Source organism: Colossoma macropomum, unplaced genomic scaffold (assembly GCF_904425465.1).
Source record: "Colossoma macropomum unplaced genomic scaffold, Colossoma_macropomum, whole genome shotgun sequence".
In the NCBI taxonomy this organism is placed as follows: domain Eukaryota; kingdom Metazoa; phylum Chordata; class Actinopteri; order Characiformes; family Serrasalmidae; genus Colossoma; species Colossoma macropomum.
Window position 1 is genome coordinate 24,217,516 of NW_023494800.1, and position 16,659 is coordinate 24,234,174.

Below are 16,659 nucleotides of genomic sequence, written 5' to 3' on the forward strand. Positions count from 1 at the left end.
TGTCAGTCTACACTGTTTAAATTAATACTGAATAAAAAAGTAACTGTTATTGATATGTCAGGTGATTCCAAACAGTTTGAACTCCATCTCTGAATACTCTGCAGCTGCTGAGTCCCATTGATCAGCCCTCGCTGAGGATGGTTAATTACTTGGTGTGAAACAAATTACGGCACTCTGCAGGACCCTCTGGATCCAGAGAGAGGGCAGCCCCCCCGGAGCCGGGAGTGCCATCGCTCATCCAGAGGGCATCAGCACAGGATATTATTAGCTTTTGTACGATAAGACAACACCACACCGAGCACTGCATGCTCAGAGCGCCATGCTAGCAGGCACAGCGTGAATGCGTGATGTGGCATTTCAGTGTCATTTAGTGTGGAGCAAAGTAAAGTCAAGGCCACAATCAGAGATTTAGAAATCCAATTTGTGTGAGATTAATGGTCCATTCCAGCTGAAGATTATACCTTTTAAATGTTCAACTTCAAAACTACTTCAGTGTGAGACAAAATAACAGGATATTTAATTTAATAAATAGCAAACCATTTACATATAACCAATCAAATTAAAATGAATAGTTAATGTTGCTTTCATTTTTACCATTTTTTTTGACATTGAAACAAAAAAAGTCAGACCAAAACCTTTTGATACAGAATGTAAATTGAATGTAAATGTAGTTCATTATGTATCTATGTAATTATGCAGTTCCACTCATTGCTAGACCTAAAAATGATATTCAGAATATTGTCTACATATTTTAGAACAACAAAATGCTATTAGCCTTCATCCTTGTATATTTTCTGAAATTCTGGCCTCTGTGTCATTCTAACACATCTTAACTGCTCCTTTAAGTAAGACTTTCATAAACATCAAGTTTAGGCCATGTTGTTGGTGCACTGATGAATAAAATATGGCCTTGCTGCATTTCGGTTAGATGAGGCTTTAATGAACACTTTGAAGTGTTTATTAGGCTCAATTTGCATGCCCATTAACTTTGGATGAGGCAACGCTAAACTGTTAGAAAGCAATTATTGATATACATGCCAACATATTATGACACTCTGCGAATTACATGCATGGTCAGCATCTGGAAGTTATGAGTCTAGCAGAATGTTTTAGGAGTGAGAATGGATCAGTGAACATTTTTGACATTCTCTCACACAAAATGGAGCATTTACTCCACCGGAGTATGAACCCCTTAAACGCTTAGGCTGGCTTTATAGTGTAGTGATATGGTGAAGCTTTAATGCAGCCAGTTGCAACTGCATGTGTAACTGGACAGTGACACTAAATTAAAAAATAAATGCAAGTCGCATGCAACTTCAAATGTTCAAATATTTTTCATATAGTCCCATTGTATTGTGTTGCCTGTATGAAATCATCTGTGGTGTGTTATTTAACCTTCTTGTTTTTTAAATGCCTAGCTGGATTATACTACAATCTATGGGGCAGTCATGGGCTGGAGGTTAGGGAACCAGCCTTGCGAGCGGATAGGGCTGCCCACCACTCCGGGCAAGTGTGCTCACTGCCCCCTAGTGTGTGTTCACTAGTGTGTATGTGGTGTTTCACTGCATGGATGGGTTAGATTGCGGAGGTGAAATTTCACCGTTGTGGGACTAATAAGGATCATTTAATCTTAATCTTAATAAGGCTGGCCAGTAAAGCTGAACAAATGCTCTGAATGTTAAGTCATGTTAACATTAGCTGGCTAACTAACTGGTTAGACTATCTGGTTACCAGCAAAAAACAGCAATATTTTTCCAAAATATTCCATTTTTTTATAGGCTACATGATGTGTCAATCGAAATCTGTCCGTTGAATGGATGGTTTGACAATCACATGGTGATTGGTTGTTTCATGAAAGTTGTGTGACGTAGTTGAGACGATTGCACCTGTTGCGGCTGAGTTACAAACAAGTTTCTCATGAGTTGCAGCAGGTTTTACATTATGTATCGGAAGTGAAATCTAATATCATTTAAAAGTTGTGTGAAAGTTTCACCAAGTAAAGCTAGCATAACCCACCAGTGTGTCCACACTTGCATTTCTCATTCTTGTCACTACATACCATATAACACAGACACTGAAAAGTTCATAGTAGTACTGGCTAATACACCTTAACATTTAAATTATTAAGCTTCAAGTCTTAGAAGATAATACTAAAAATAAATGCTGATAAGAAATCATGGGAACACAGTAGTGTCCCACCAGTGAGGCGTTACTGAGTCAGCTGAGAGTGTCTCTTCCTGGGCTTTTTATTACCTTGTTTTTTTCATGTCTGCGGAAATAGCGAAAGGCTAAGAAGTGACATGGCCGACAGGGATAGAGTCAACACGGTGACTTTCATTTTTCTTTCCTTCTCTTAGTGCCACAGCCATAAACACGAGGGCCTTGGCGTCCGCTTCCTGCTGCATTCCATTTTTCATATTCTAATCCGCAGCAAATATCCCTGAGAGCAGATAGCATCTCATATAAATGATTGTGGTAATATGAGGCGTGAAATACATAGATGCCCAAAAAGCCAACGCCACTGTCAAAGCCCTGCAAATCTGGGCACGGATTATCTACACCTGTAATAAACATAATCTCCTTTAATATCATGTTTATCTTCAGACGGGGAGGGAGAACGGTATGGATGTTTTTGATCTGCCCTCGACAGCAGGCTGCGTGATTAAAAGCTCCACCGCTCTGCTGTAAGATGAGGATCTAATTTTTTTTCTCTGTCTCTCGCTCAAGGATGGCCGTCGGAGGGGAACTGGGCAGAGAAAAACAAGACGTGAACGCAGAAAGCCGTGCCAATTGCGTCTACGTGTTGGATAAATCAAATCTGACGGGCTAGGCCTCGTTAGGCATCCTTGGTTGACAAAAGCCCACCTGATATCACCTCCAGTTCTCACAGTAGCCGTGACAGCTGACAGCAAAGAATAACCGAATCAGCAGAGCTACGGGCTCTGCTCCAGGACTTCGGCTTTTTTTTTCATATGAAGGCTGGCGTGGAAAAGAAAAAGGGAAAAAGACATAATGTGAGATGGAAATACATTTCCTGTCTGGACCTAAATTTAGACATATTTTCCTCATAAACAGATGCACATAGCAGCAAGGAATAAGTGAAAGATAATAGCCTCAGGGGGACTTTTTTGCCTGTGTTTGTGAATTTTAGCTTAAAAAGACATTATCAGACAGAATATTTGGCACTGTTTGTTAACAGAGTGATCACATACAGACGCTACATTGCTCCTGAGCAAAACAAATACCATCTGCCAATGGCAACACATCTAATAAAAGGGTGTGTAACTAATGATCACATTCAGACAGACAAAGATAGTAACTTTATTAATCCTGAAGGAAATTACCAACAAGAAGGGCTATGCAAATCACAGACAGTCATATAAGAGTTTCCATCCAACTCTCTTACTCAAATTTAGAGAATATGCATGAAACACCCAGATAGAAAATCCAAAAATTCTAAAGATGATGTCTAAATGTTGCCAAAGAAGTTTTATGCTTGAGTGTAGAGGAAAAGTGGTTTTATTTGTTTTTCAGAAGAGGAGAAATGCAAAAACATGATGGAAACAGATTTCTTGAAATAAAGCTAGTAGTATGTTGAAAACGAAACCGAAGCAAAGTGGCCGAAACAATGAGAAGGTTTGTGTTTGTATGATGTGGTGTACACCGCATGCTGAACACAACTCCTGATCACTGTCTCAGTTGTTCTGAGACCTCCCCCTGACTGCAATTGGTCCTAATCGCTGTGTCATTTGTTTTGAGACCTCCTCCTGACTGTGATTGGCCCTAATTGCCACTTAATTTATTTTGAGACCTCCACCTCACTCCAATTGGTCCTAATCATGGTGTCATTTTGTCTGAGACCTCTACCTGACTGTGATTGGTCCTAATAACCATGTCTTTTATTCTGAGACCTCCCCCTGACTGCGACTGGTCCTAATTACCAAGTCATTTGTTCTGAGATCTGACTGTGATTGGTCCTAATCACCGCCTCATTTGTTCTGAGAACTTCCCCACTGTAGCAGAAATGAAAGTCACATGTTTGGCCATGGTAGGGATGTAACAGAATACAAGAGTTGAGAATACAGATTCAGAACAAAGAAAATAAGCATATTCAGTCACAGTTACATTTTGTATAGGCAGTATTCAGAGTAGTTACTTTTTACATACTCAGCCACTGTATTTAAAAAAAATACCATCTTTGAAAGAAACACTGTCAATCAGCACACAGCATATAAAAACTTACTCTAAAAAAGAACTCAGAAAATGGCTTCTTTACAAACACTGAAGCCTGAGTAGACTGATAAATCACTGTGAAGAACCAGCTATTAATCTGAGCGTTAGCTCTTTTGAAGAATCACTGAACTGGACAGTCTCCTCAGTAGTGCACATGTTCACAGGTCATAGGCTTAGCTTTGGTATTGTACTGGACTCCTGCATGCATTTTGAGGCAAGTTACATACATATCATAGCTATCATTAACTGCAAATCACATAGCTACCTACTTTATAGTCAAATTTGCAAGATTTTGTTATTGGGATATTGCGAATCATTGGCTTAGGTCACAAAAAGGCAGTGGGATTATGGGAGCATCAATGGACTGAAGCAAACGATGACAGACACAAAATAACATTGCGAATGTTGTATTTAATTTTTTATTTATTCGAATAATTTCATTTTCCATGAACCATATCTGGAGAGTTACATTAACAAGACTGCCAACCAGTAACAAGTAAGGAACAGTGTGAATTATATAAAAATTACAACGGAGTTTTTCTGTGTACTTCATGTAGATGTATTCTAAATGTATTCTGAATGTTACTTTAAGTATTGTAATGGAATATGTTACTGAATAAGTTTCAGAGATTGTTTTTTTAGTATTAAGCCATCGTTACTTTTTCAAAGCATTTTGCCAAACCCTGTGTTTGGCTCTCTGAACTGTTTGCCCAGGTGGCTTTTGCAGGGGTTTGGTGGGCGATAGCGAAGTGGAATAGTGACTTCAGCCTTCATTAGATGGGTCACTGTGTGCAATGGCCTGGCATCTCTGAACTGTTAGGGCTACAGCCTTAAACAGTTTACAGATGGCTGTCAAAACTGCTCTACCAAGAGCTAACAAAGGTTTGAATTCCTCCATCACACCATATGGAATTAGTGTCACATTGAACGTCAAGCATGAAAGCAAAGGAAAAAAAAAGATCATTTTGTCAGTTTTGTCCCTTTTTGTCCATTAACAGAAGTTAACGATTTCTACTTATTTCATAAAGTTACTAATTTACTAGATGTTACATTACAGGAGGTTATTATAATGGACTGCCTAAAGTCTAAGATGTTGCTTTCTAAGAGATTTGAGATTCCTGACAGAGATGTACATGCAAAAAAAAAAATAAAATAAATAAAATAATATATATATATATATATATATATATATATATATATATATATATATATATATATATATATATTTGATTTTCTACTATTTTACCATATCAACCACATGCATAAAAAATAAGATATGCACATTGGCTGGTTATTTTGGATAATACATTGACTAAATTTATGTGTAGACATTAAAACCCTTGGTTCCTATCACCACTGTCGAGAAAACTGGTTAAAAACTGGTTAATAAAGCATTTTGCATCAAACCACTCTACGTGGCTTTGTTTACATCTCAACCATTGAATGATGTGTACATTTTGTGGGTGGAATCCCTCTTTAAACAGTGCTAGCAGGGGGATTTTGTGGAAAATGTGCAGGTGGATACTGTACCTTTGTACCTCATTTCAGATGAGAGGATGGTCAGAATAAGATAGTATAACTAAAGAAATACTGATTGCACTGTTCACTGTTTGCTCATGCTATACAGCTGAGAACCATTCTGTTCATGAGCCATCCATGTCTAATTCATGTCTGATTAATTTTTTTGTCACATGGAAAGCAAATGAGATGTGAACCGTTCTCATATTTCATGTGCACATGAGCCATGTGCAATCTCTTCTGCCCACCTCTTTTTGGTGCCTGGGGTATCCGTTTTCCTCATATCTGTCTTACTGGATAGACACTGTCCCCCTGCTTTTAATTGTCAGTTCTGGCTGGAGGGAACATGCAGGCAGAGACTGGCTCATTGAATTATAGACACCAGCCTTTACTCCTCTGCCTGCAGCTAGAGAGTTGTAATAGCGAGATGAGGGCCAGCAACTCTGACTGCTATCACTGACCTGGCCCACAGCATTTGCTGAATGTGCTAGAACAGACACACTACTGTGTACACGTTAATAACTATTGCTATTATGTTCATAACTTAGACTTATAGACATTTATACATTATGAAGTTAAGATGCTATAATTATGACAGGGGAATAGGGTAATTTTTTAAAATGATAGTCATCACAATTAATATTTGCCAGTAGAATGCTGATATTCTTATTAAGCATTAAGTATTTTTGTATTGGAAGTTTTGAAAAAAAAGAAGAATAAAAATACATTCAGGAATGCAGTTGAGACTTATTAAACATAATTAAACATAATTAAATTTTACAAAACATATCTGGCCTTTGGATGAGGTTAAATTAAAATGTCTGTTTTGGCCATTAGAAAGGACTAGCACAAATCCAGCAATGAGCAATACAGAACAGCCAATCAGAACAGAGCTCATTTATTTTATATCAGTCTTAAAAGCACTTTAACAAAAACAGCCTGTTTAATTCTTAGGTATAAAGAGAGGTTGGAAAATGGTCATATAAATAAAAGAATAATGACCAATTTTGTTACAGAGAAAACACAAATGTTTGAAGTGGACCCAAGGAAAAAAATAAGAATAATGAAATAAATGAAAAATGCAGGACGTAGATCCTATAAGCAGGGGTTCCTCCAGTGACATTTTAGAAAACATGCACCATTTGTGCGAATGTTGTACTTAGTACAAAGGAAATATATGAATTACTAGTTGGGAAATGTACTAGATAGTCTAGTGAGATTCTACATGAAGCAAGCTTTTCAGTGATTTATGATGACGTGCTTGTGGCGAGTGTAGCTGAGATAAGCCTTCATTAAAGCTTCAGCAGAAGAAAAAACACAAGGGAAGCCATGATTCTGCTAAAACAAGTGCCCTTTATTAAACACAGGCACCAAACTCAAGGGGGGGGTCACCTCTAGCCACACGTTAACCCCCCCCCCCAACTAAAACCATACCCTGACAAATAATGACGCAATTAACACATACACACAATTTAAACCAACAACCACCAACACTAGACAACATAAATAATTCCCTTTTTTGGAAGGCGTGTGCTACCCTGAGCTTTTGCATGTGCCTAGCCACACCTCCAAAGTCTCAGGCGCCAGCACCATCCAGCAGCAGAACAGTACAATATATTCACACAAGAGTTGGCAAGAATTGACAAAACAAACTGGAATCACCATATTTCTCCCTATAGCGTTTTGCCTTAAATTATTATTTGGGGTGAAGGACTAAGCCTAGTCTTTGGCTACATTTTCCTTCCAATAGACAGTTTCCATTTAGAACACAGTGTACTCCACGAATAGACTTTATCTGTATAGGAAACTGAAATCTCGAGAGGAACCAAGACTCAAAAGGGGAACCCATCCTCTTCTGTTTGACACCGGATAGCAAACAATAACACGAGCTATATGAACAGAGAATAAGGTTTTACCGTTAGTGTGAAATATTAAAACACAGAAAAGGACATTTTAGAAATAGTTTGCTGAGTCTGTGATTAAAGGGAATTCAACTGATTTTTCTACATAATTCAGTTACTGAGATGTGTCATTCAGAGTGGTTTGATGTCCAATAGCATCTCTCTGCATTGTAGAGAAAGCTAGCGACTCTGATCTCTTTTGAATTTAATTGAATTATGCAGAAACTGAAAAAATGGGTGGACTTGCCCTTTAAGGCCGTATTTTGTAGCAGATATTGTCTCTGTTCTCATCTGGCAGGTTTATATTGCGTTTATTTTGTACAGCTCCCTACAAATTATTTGAAACCTGTAAAGTGGTACAGTACTAGCATTGTTTTAATTCATGTATCTGCAGCAAAATTGTACTACTGGAAACAGTGTAGCAGTAGGACAGAAAAATTAGTGTTAATTGCATGCCATGTTATGTCATTTGCGAAATGTGTGGTCAAAGGGGAATTCTGGCACAAATTTCTGCATTATTCTTTCAGAGGAGTCTTTGAAAGCGGTTTTACGTGAAATGGTGTGCTGTACAGAACTTAGCGACTCTGAATTTTTTTGAACTTGATTGAATTATGCAGAATGTTTGGAAGGAAAAACCTCCTTTTAAAGCTGCCTTTCATAGCATAGCATTGGAAAATACCTGCTCGGTCCTCATCTGGCAGTTTAAAATGCACCAGATATCTGGATGTTGTCCACTTTCCAACACATTCGAGTTCTAAAATGCTGAATCTCTTTGAACTGAATCTTGATTACTTTGCTTTGGAAGCGGAGAGCAGACTGCGGAGGAGACTGTGGACACTGTGGGAGATGAACTAAAACCATGGAAACAGTGATAGAAAAAGCTCGAGGCAGAGAAATTGCAGCGGCTCTGACCCTACATCTGGTTGTAGTGAAACCTCTTAACCTAAGAACCTTCATTAATGTTCTTAACTACAGAAAGATAGTTCTCCGGGGCAGAACTTGGCTTTTCCTGGACCCTGGAGTCTCCATCCAGGATTAACAGTGTGAAACCCATAGCTGATACCGAGACTAAAAATGTCAACCGCTCCTTCAGGGTTCTTCAGACATCATTATTGCGTTCCTCACAATAAACACCAAACACGGGTTCATGGGGTCATCTTGTGCTAATGCGCGTTTGCCAGTGATGACCTCAAGCTCTGTTCTGTTATGCTCCCATGATGCTCAACCCCTTTAAAGCTGGAACAGCATATTACTTTATATTCATTTCTCTATTGTACTTCTTTAGCCTTTACTTTCTTGATTTACACCGTTAATAGTCACAGACCTGCCAGTGGGTGCAGATGTTAAGCTAAGATAAGATGATAAGATGTGATACAAAGAAGCTTAAAGGAGAAATTCCTACACTGTTCAATGGTTGGGTCTAAAATCAAGGCATTCAGAGTTGTTTGATGTGAAAGTCTACATTGCAGAAATTTACTCTCTCAAATTTTCTTTACAGTGGTGGTGATATAAACCAAGGGTCACCACAAAGCATTTTGCTATCCAAAATGACCAGTGAACCTGCACGTGTCTTTGGGTTTTATATGTAATGAAGATGATGGTAAATTAGTGACAGATTTGGAAAAATACAATCACAACACCCTACCTCTCCACCATGATTGTAGTTAAAAATATGTTTTAGGCCAACACCTTATCTCAGAATATTGTAAAGCAACGTCTCCAACATAAGGCAGCATTATTCTAAGTATTTCGGGTGGTAGCTTTTTTGTGAAGTGACTTTTAGGGGTGTTGATTGCTATCCATCCATCACCACCACTCAGGCATCTGACTTTCTCTAGAGCAAAGCATTGTGCACCAAAACAATCTTTTAACTGACTTAATATATATATACATATATATGTGTGTGTGTGTGTGTATATATATATATATATATGTGTATGTGTGTGTGTGTGTGGTGTGTGTGTGTGTGTATATATATGTGTGTGTGTGTGTGTGTGTATGCCCTCTAGAGATATTGGCACCCCTGTAAAAACACTATCCTTTTGATATTTCATTCAAAACATTACCAAACTCTAACCTTTATTTCAGCTATAATGACTGAAAGAAAAACCTACATCTTGTCATAAAATTAATATTTTTCTTAAATCTATATATGCCACAAATATTGGCACTCCTGGAAATTCATGAGTGAAATCTAACAGAAGTATATTCCTATTCTTATTTTATGTTTTTACATTCACCTGAGTGATTAGGAACACTTAAATGGTCAGCCATGACTTCCTGATTCACTAGGGAATACATATGAGATGCAACACAGGCCAGATTCCTCAGTCATCCATCACTATGAGAAAAATCAGAGAATACAGCAATGATGTGTGCGAAAGGGTTGTTGAGCTGCACAAGTCAGGAAATGGCTACAAGAAAATAGCAAATAGTTGAAAATGCCCGTTTCCACTATGAGGGCAATAATTAAGAAGTTTGAAACAACTTGAGATGTTAAGAATCTGCCAGGAAGAGATCAGTGAGGAGGATGGTTCAAGTGGACAAAGAATCTAAAAGGATCACAGAAGGGGAATTGCAGAAATTAGTTAGGTCTTGGGGTCAGAATGTCTCCCAAACTGCAATCAGACACCACCTATATAACCACAATCTGTTTGGGGAGATGGGTTTGCCAGAAGGAGGCCTCAGCTGTCAAGAACCAACAAACTCAGGCTCCTACAGTTTGCCAAATGTTACTGGACCTTTCAGTGGGACAGTGTTCTTTGGTCAGATGGCGACAAACACTAGTAGGTAAGTAGTTAAGTTTGGCGTGGACACAAATATAGCTATGCAGAAAAGTACCTCGCCCCCACTGTAAAGTGTGCTGGTGGATCTGTGATGTTGTGGGGCTATTTTTCTTCCAAAGGCCCTGGACAGTTTATTCGGATGCATGGTATCATGGACTCCATCAAGCTCCAGCAGATATCAAAGCCTGATATTAAATCTGCCTCAGTCAGAAAGCTTAACCTGGGCTATAGTTTGAATCTTCCAGCAGGATAATGAAAACACAAAAATGGTTCACTGACCACAAAATTAAGGTTTTTCAATGGGCACCACAGTCCCCTGACCTAAACCCCATAGAAAACCTGTGGGATGACCTGAAGAGGACAATCCACAGTGTTGACCTTGGAATCTGAAGGATCTGGAGCGGTCCGGTCTGGAGGAATGGTTTCAGATCTTTTGCCATATGTTTTCCAGTCTCATTAAGCCTTGTAGGAGAAGACTCAGAGCTGTTAGCTTTGCAAAGGGAGGCTTCACAATATATTTAATTGTGGCACAAACACATATCAGAAAAATATTTATTTCATGAAAAAATAGAGGTTATATTGTTGTTAATGTTTTGAGTGAAAGATCAAAAGGATCAACAGAATTTTTTTACAGTCTGTTTTGCTCATGTTTACCATACGTGCCAGTATTGATGGAGAGCACTGTATATATACACTTTTTGATTGAGGCACTATACATGGCAGCCAATCAGAACAGAGATCCTTTACTTTATATCAGTCTTAGGCTGTTTTTGTTACTGTGCTTGTTTAATTGTAAGGCATAAAGAGAGGTTGGAAAATGGTTATTAAAAATGAATTTTTGGTACAGAAAACCACACAAACGTTATTAGTAGATCTCAAGGGAAAAAAAGAAAACAAGACAAATATAGGATATGGCTCTTGTAACGGTTCTTTGTCTGGTTAAATGGCTCTTCTTTTTTAAATGAGAACTTCTTGTACGTGGTTCTTTAAAGAACTTTTTAAATAACGTTGTTTAAGCAGTAGAACACAAGAGGGAGTATGTTATTCGCGATAACACATGACCTCGAGTGTTCTATTGCTTTTATACAACAGTTAAATAAATAAAGTAAGAAATAAACTGGGCTGTGAACGTGTCATTTAATCGAGAAATTAACCGAATACCATTCGCCAAACGTGTAGTCTCGTTTTCAGAGTCTGACCAAATCGGACTGAGCCATAAAACTGCCGCAATATCAAGTTTAGCTCAGTTTTGTCAATTTTTGCTAGATCAGTATTAATGTTGTTTTGTTCCAGTCAGTCAGTAAAGCATTTTACAGCCCATTTTGTTTGGCGAGTGGTATTCGGTTCATTTCCGGCTAATTCCAGGTTGTTTAGCTGTTCTTCTGTCACAGCTCCCGACTGAAAAGTTTCCTCAGTGGTAGTGACAGTTTCGGAATTTAGCGTAGTCTCATCTTCACAGTATGACCAAATCGGCTGTAGGTCAAATGTAATCTTGAAAGTATCCATTTTCTGTGTGCACAAAGTAAGAAGTAAAAACGTTCAAATGACTTGAGCGTCTCCTACAGCTGTCAGTCGTTGCTTAGCGGAGTGATAGTGTTTGTGAAAAAACCTAATACGGTTAGAACGCTTCTCAACCAATTAGCTTGCGTGGCCAGAACTAACTATTATATAAATAGTACTAAAGAAGGTTTTGAAATGAGTCAAAGAACCCTTTTTAGTGCTATATAGAACCCTTTTTGCTAAGGGTGTACTCAGGCGGAAAGATTTTAATGAAATTTGAAAGTTTAGAAGTTGGATAAAGTTAAATTCTAAGAAAACAAGGTCTATTTATGATTTTAAAAACACCAAAACATCATTTTCCTCTCTTCCAGGGTTTTTAACAAACACAGAGCGAGTGAGTTAGAGGGTCAGTTGCAGTGACCGTGCCGACAGCTTTTGCAGTGTTATTAGGAGGAAAGACTGGCAGTGGTAGAGGAAGACCTGTTATATAATAAGGACCTTTAAATAACCGAGTGGCCCAGTCAGAGAGTCTGGCTGCACACTGAAGCATGGTGATAACTCCAGACAGCTGAGTTCGGCCTCACTCTGTTGTTATGCCGGGCAAATTAGCATGCGGAGGTGGAGACCACCATATACGGTTTAGGAAGGAAACTCTAAAAATAGGCCGACACACACCGGATTCACTCAACGTCTCCAAGACTGAGGATTTAACGCAGCAAAACATCAAACGGTAAGGAACTGAACGGTGTTTTTTTTCCCCCTCTCTCGCCATTTCAATCCGCTCTGAGTCCATTTCATAAGCTTTTTTGCGGTGTGGAGCAGGCACTGTTTGAAAGGACATTAAAACAAGGGTCATTTGAGGCTCAGTCTAGGCTGACTGTGATCTCATTTGGCGAATACTTGAGGGGGTGCATTGACTGTAGTAACAGTGAGGCTGTGTGTGTGTGCACTTTGAAATGGAACAAAGTGACAGTGAATATTGGCCCTGTTTTGAAGGGGAAAGAAACCCCACATGCAGTCGGCTCTGGTCTACTTTACAGATTGGCTGCCTGGGATGATGAAATTATTCATTAGTTGTGTGATACTGCTGGAGTACTTTGAGCTGTTGATTGTCTCATATTCCTCTTTTCTTTCTTTGTTGTTTTAACAGTACAGTCTTTAAAAAGTGCCAAAAAGGGCCACTTTTGGTCCCCGAAGGCCTTTCAGTGGATGATTCTTTGGAGCAATTTTTATGTAAATGAGATCAGTGAGTGTGACGAAATGTTAATGAACCTCCACATACTGTAAGGGTTCTGGGAAGAACCATTAAACTGGCACCAAAAAGGGTTCTTTGAGTGATGTCATAGAAGAACCACTTTTCAATATATCACTGCTGTTGGAACAAAACCTCGTATCTCCAAAATGGCAAATTTACAGGAGAGGGAAAAAACATACTTTTTTACTTCTAATGTAAGTCAAAGGAACCAGACTTTTTTCTAGTAATTTTGGGCTATTTCTTTTGGTCCATTCATGATGAACTTCACTCATAAAGTGAAGGACAATAGGCATTTTCAAATTATGTCAAAAACTGGAAAACGACAAAAATGGAGATACACACTCACAAATCTCTTTTTTAAACATGGTTCTTTAGCGAACTGAAGTGCTGTTGCTCAGAGAAGTCTTTGTGGCACCTGTATTGTTAAGAGTTCTGTATGCTAGCTGTATGTAGGTAACTTGTTTCCCTCTTCCTCATGATTTCATTTCAGAAGTTTTCTAAAAATAATCCTTAGCAGTCTCTCCTTGTTTAAGTGAACAACTTATTGTATCTCCAGTATAACTGCCACTTCTAAGAGTTAACTTCTCTTTTAACCTGTCACCGAATTCCGCCGAATGGGTTTAGAATCCACTTCAGTGTTAGAGTGCTAAAGAGCCGTTTTGTTCGTAGGCGATAGAGAGGCCACTGAACCGTGAACCAAGGGGTGGCAACTGGCAATATTTAGCCAGCCAGCTCCCCTGACCTTAGTCGTGCTTGGCATTCCATCTCTCCTGTCACAGCACGGAGAGCCAACTGTTGTTGTGAGCGCATGAATTCATGTATGTTACAAAATCCGACTTTCCCCTTCACAGTCGGATGTTTACAGCAGAGCTGAGGGGTCGGCCTCTCCCGCTGACGGGCCGTAAATGGCCAGAGAAATCTCTCATTCCTTTGGATCTGCACAGATCACACATACGCCTATCGCTCTGTCTGCCCCCCCTTTCTCTCTCTCCCTTTCTCTCTCTATTGCTTTCTTGCTCTGTCTTCCAATTCCAAGAAATGGCACTGAAGCCCTGACCAGGAAGCAAAGGCCAGTTCCAACCTCAAGCCACCAAAAGCCCACCTGAATTAGTTCGGATAGCAGTCTGAATGATATGAGTGTGTTGTGTACACCACAGATAGAATCTCTAGCAGGATGCGTTTGTCTGTATATTTTGTAGCTGTCGTAAGAAAGTCTCAAGTTGCTATTTGAAAATGCAAGCTGCTCTTTACATTGCTTGATGGTTTCATGGGGGGTGAGCCAGTAGAAATTTAGTAGAAAGTTACAGTTCCACCTTTTTTTAACATATGCAGGCATTCAGATGTCATTCAGAGTGGTTTGATGTGAAATGCTCCATTCTAGACAAAATTACCAAGATTTCTTTACAGTGGTGGTGATAGGAACCAGGGGTTGGGATATCACCACCACAAATATAGCCAGTGGTAATATGTTGATAGTGGTAAAATATTGGTAAATCACAATTAATAAGTTTCTTTGCTGACTATTTTGCCATACAACACCCTGCATGTAGCTCTGTCATGAATTTTGAAAAACAGATTTTAGGTTTTCAACACTATCATAAAACAGTGTCTCAGGCATCAGACAGAGTATTTGTTAGAACAAATTATTAAAACGAGTACAAATAAATAAACAATACATTGTGATTTTGAATATGAATGTGTTTGCTTAACTTTTTGAAAAGGTTTTCTTGAAGAAGCGCAGTATTTTCTCTTACCATCAAATACCTGTTTCTGCTAATCAGTCCTTCGTTTTATTAAATTAGGTGCTTCTGATGGAATTTAACAAATACACACACTCCGGGACCCAAAACTGTATTCCTCTAACCAAGATATCAATACATTTTTAAAAAAACAAAAACATTATCATTAAGTTTTATTATATTTATTTTTACTTTAAGGCTGTCAGATGATTGAAATAGTTAATTGTAATTGATCATATTTACTTTCTTTAAAGTTAAATATTTACTTTCATATTTACTTTCTAAATTTATATTTACTTTCTAAATTTCTTTACCGTGGTGGTGATAGGAACCATTTCCAAAAAAGTTTGGACGCTGTGTAGAATGTAAATAAAAATAGAATGCAATGATATGCAAATCAAGTAAACCATATTTTTAAAGGAAAATACTACAAAGACAACATATCAAGTGTTGAAACTGAGAAATTGTATTGTTTTTTGAAAAAATATTTGCCATTTTGAATTTGATGCCGACAACACGTTCCAAAAAGTTGGGACGTGGGCATGTTTACCACTGTGTTTCATCACCTCTTCTTTTAAAAAACTCTGTAAGCGTTCAGGAACTGAGGAGTCCAGTTGTTGTGGTTTTGAAAGTGAAATGTTTTCCTGTTCTTGTTGATATAGGATTTCAGCTACTCTACAGTTCAGGGTCTCATTTGCAGTATTTTTCATTTCATAGTATTCAAAATGTTCCCAGTGGGTGACAGATCTGGACTGCAGGCAATGCTGTTGTAATACATGCAGAATGTGGTTTGGCATTGTCTTGCCGAAATAATTGAGGCCTTCACTGAAAAAGACGTCATCTGGATGGCAGCATATGTTGCTAAAACATGTATCTATTGTTCAGCATTAATGGTGCCTTCATAGATGTGCACATCACCCATGCCATGTGCACTAATGCCCCCCATACCATCTTGAATACTGGCTTTTGAAATGTGCACTGATAACAAGCTGAGTGGTCTTTAGCCCGGAGGACACAGTCTCCATAATTTCCAAAAACACTTTCAAATTTTGATTTGTCGGACACTTTTCCACTTGGTCTCAGTCCATTTTAAATGAGCTCAGGCCCAGAGAAGGTGGCAGCGTTTCTGGATCCTGTTTATATATGGTTTCTACTTTGCGTTTAGAGTTTTAACTTGTATTTGTGGATGCAGTGACAAATTGTTTTCACAGACAGTGGTTTTCAGAAGTGTTCCTGAGCCCATGCAGTGATTTTCACTAGAGAATCATGTCTGTTTTTAATGCAGTGCTGCCTGAGGGCCCAAAGATCGTTGCCAGCAAATACTGGTTTTCGGCCTTGCCCCTTGCATACATAGATTTCTCCAGGTTCTCTGAATCTTTTAATGACATTATGTACTGTAGATGTTCTTTTTGTACTCAATCACGTTACTGACCTGTTGCCAATTAACCGCCAGGTGTTTTTTAGCATTACACAATTTTACCAGCCTTTTGTTGCCCTGTCCCAACCTTTTTTGGAAGGTGTTCTTGGCATCAAATTTAAAATAGGCCTATTTTTTTCAAAAAACAATAAAATTTCATTTGATATGTTTTCTTTGTACTATTTTCAATTTAATATAGGGTTAAAATGATCTGCATATCATTGCATTTTGTTTTTACATTTTACACAGCATCCCAACTTTTTTGGAAATGGGGTTGTATATCTTAATTAATTGCATTTATCTTATTAGC

At 38.5% G+C, this 16,659-nt stretch overlaps 1 protein-coding gene across 1 annotated transcript in view; it reads left to right on the forward strand.

Moving 5' to 3' along the window:
- The first annotated feature begins 12,565 nt into the window (after positions 1 to 12,565).
- sgcd (sarcoglycan, delta (dystrophin-associated glycoprotein)) overlaps positions 12,566 to 16,659 on the forward strand; it is a 261,574-nt gene continuing 257,480 nt past the window's right edge. The window contains exon 1 of the mRNA XM_036588835.1: positions 12,566 to 12,668. The gene's annotated coding sequence lies outside the window, so the exon portion shown is untranslated. The remainder of the gene's footprint in view (positions 12,669 to 16,659) is intronic.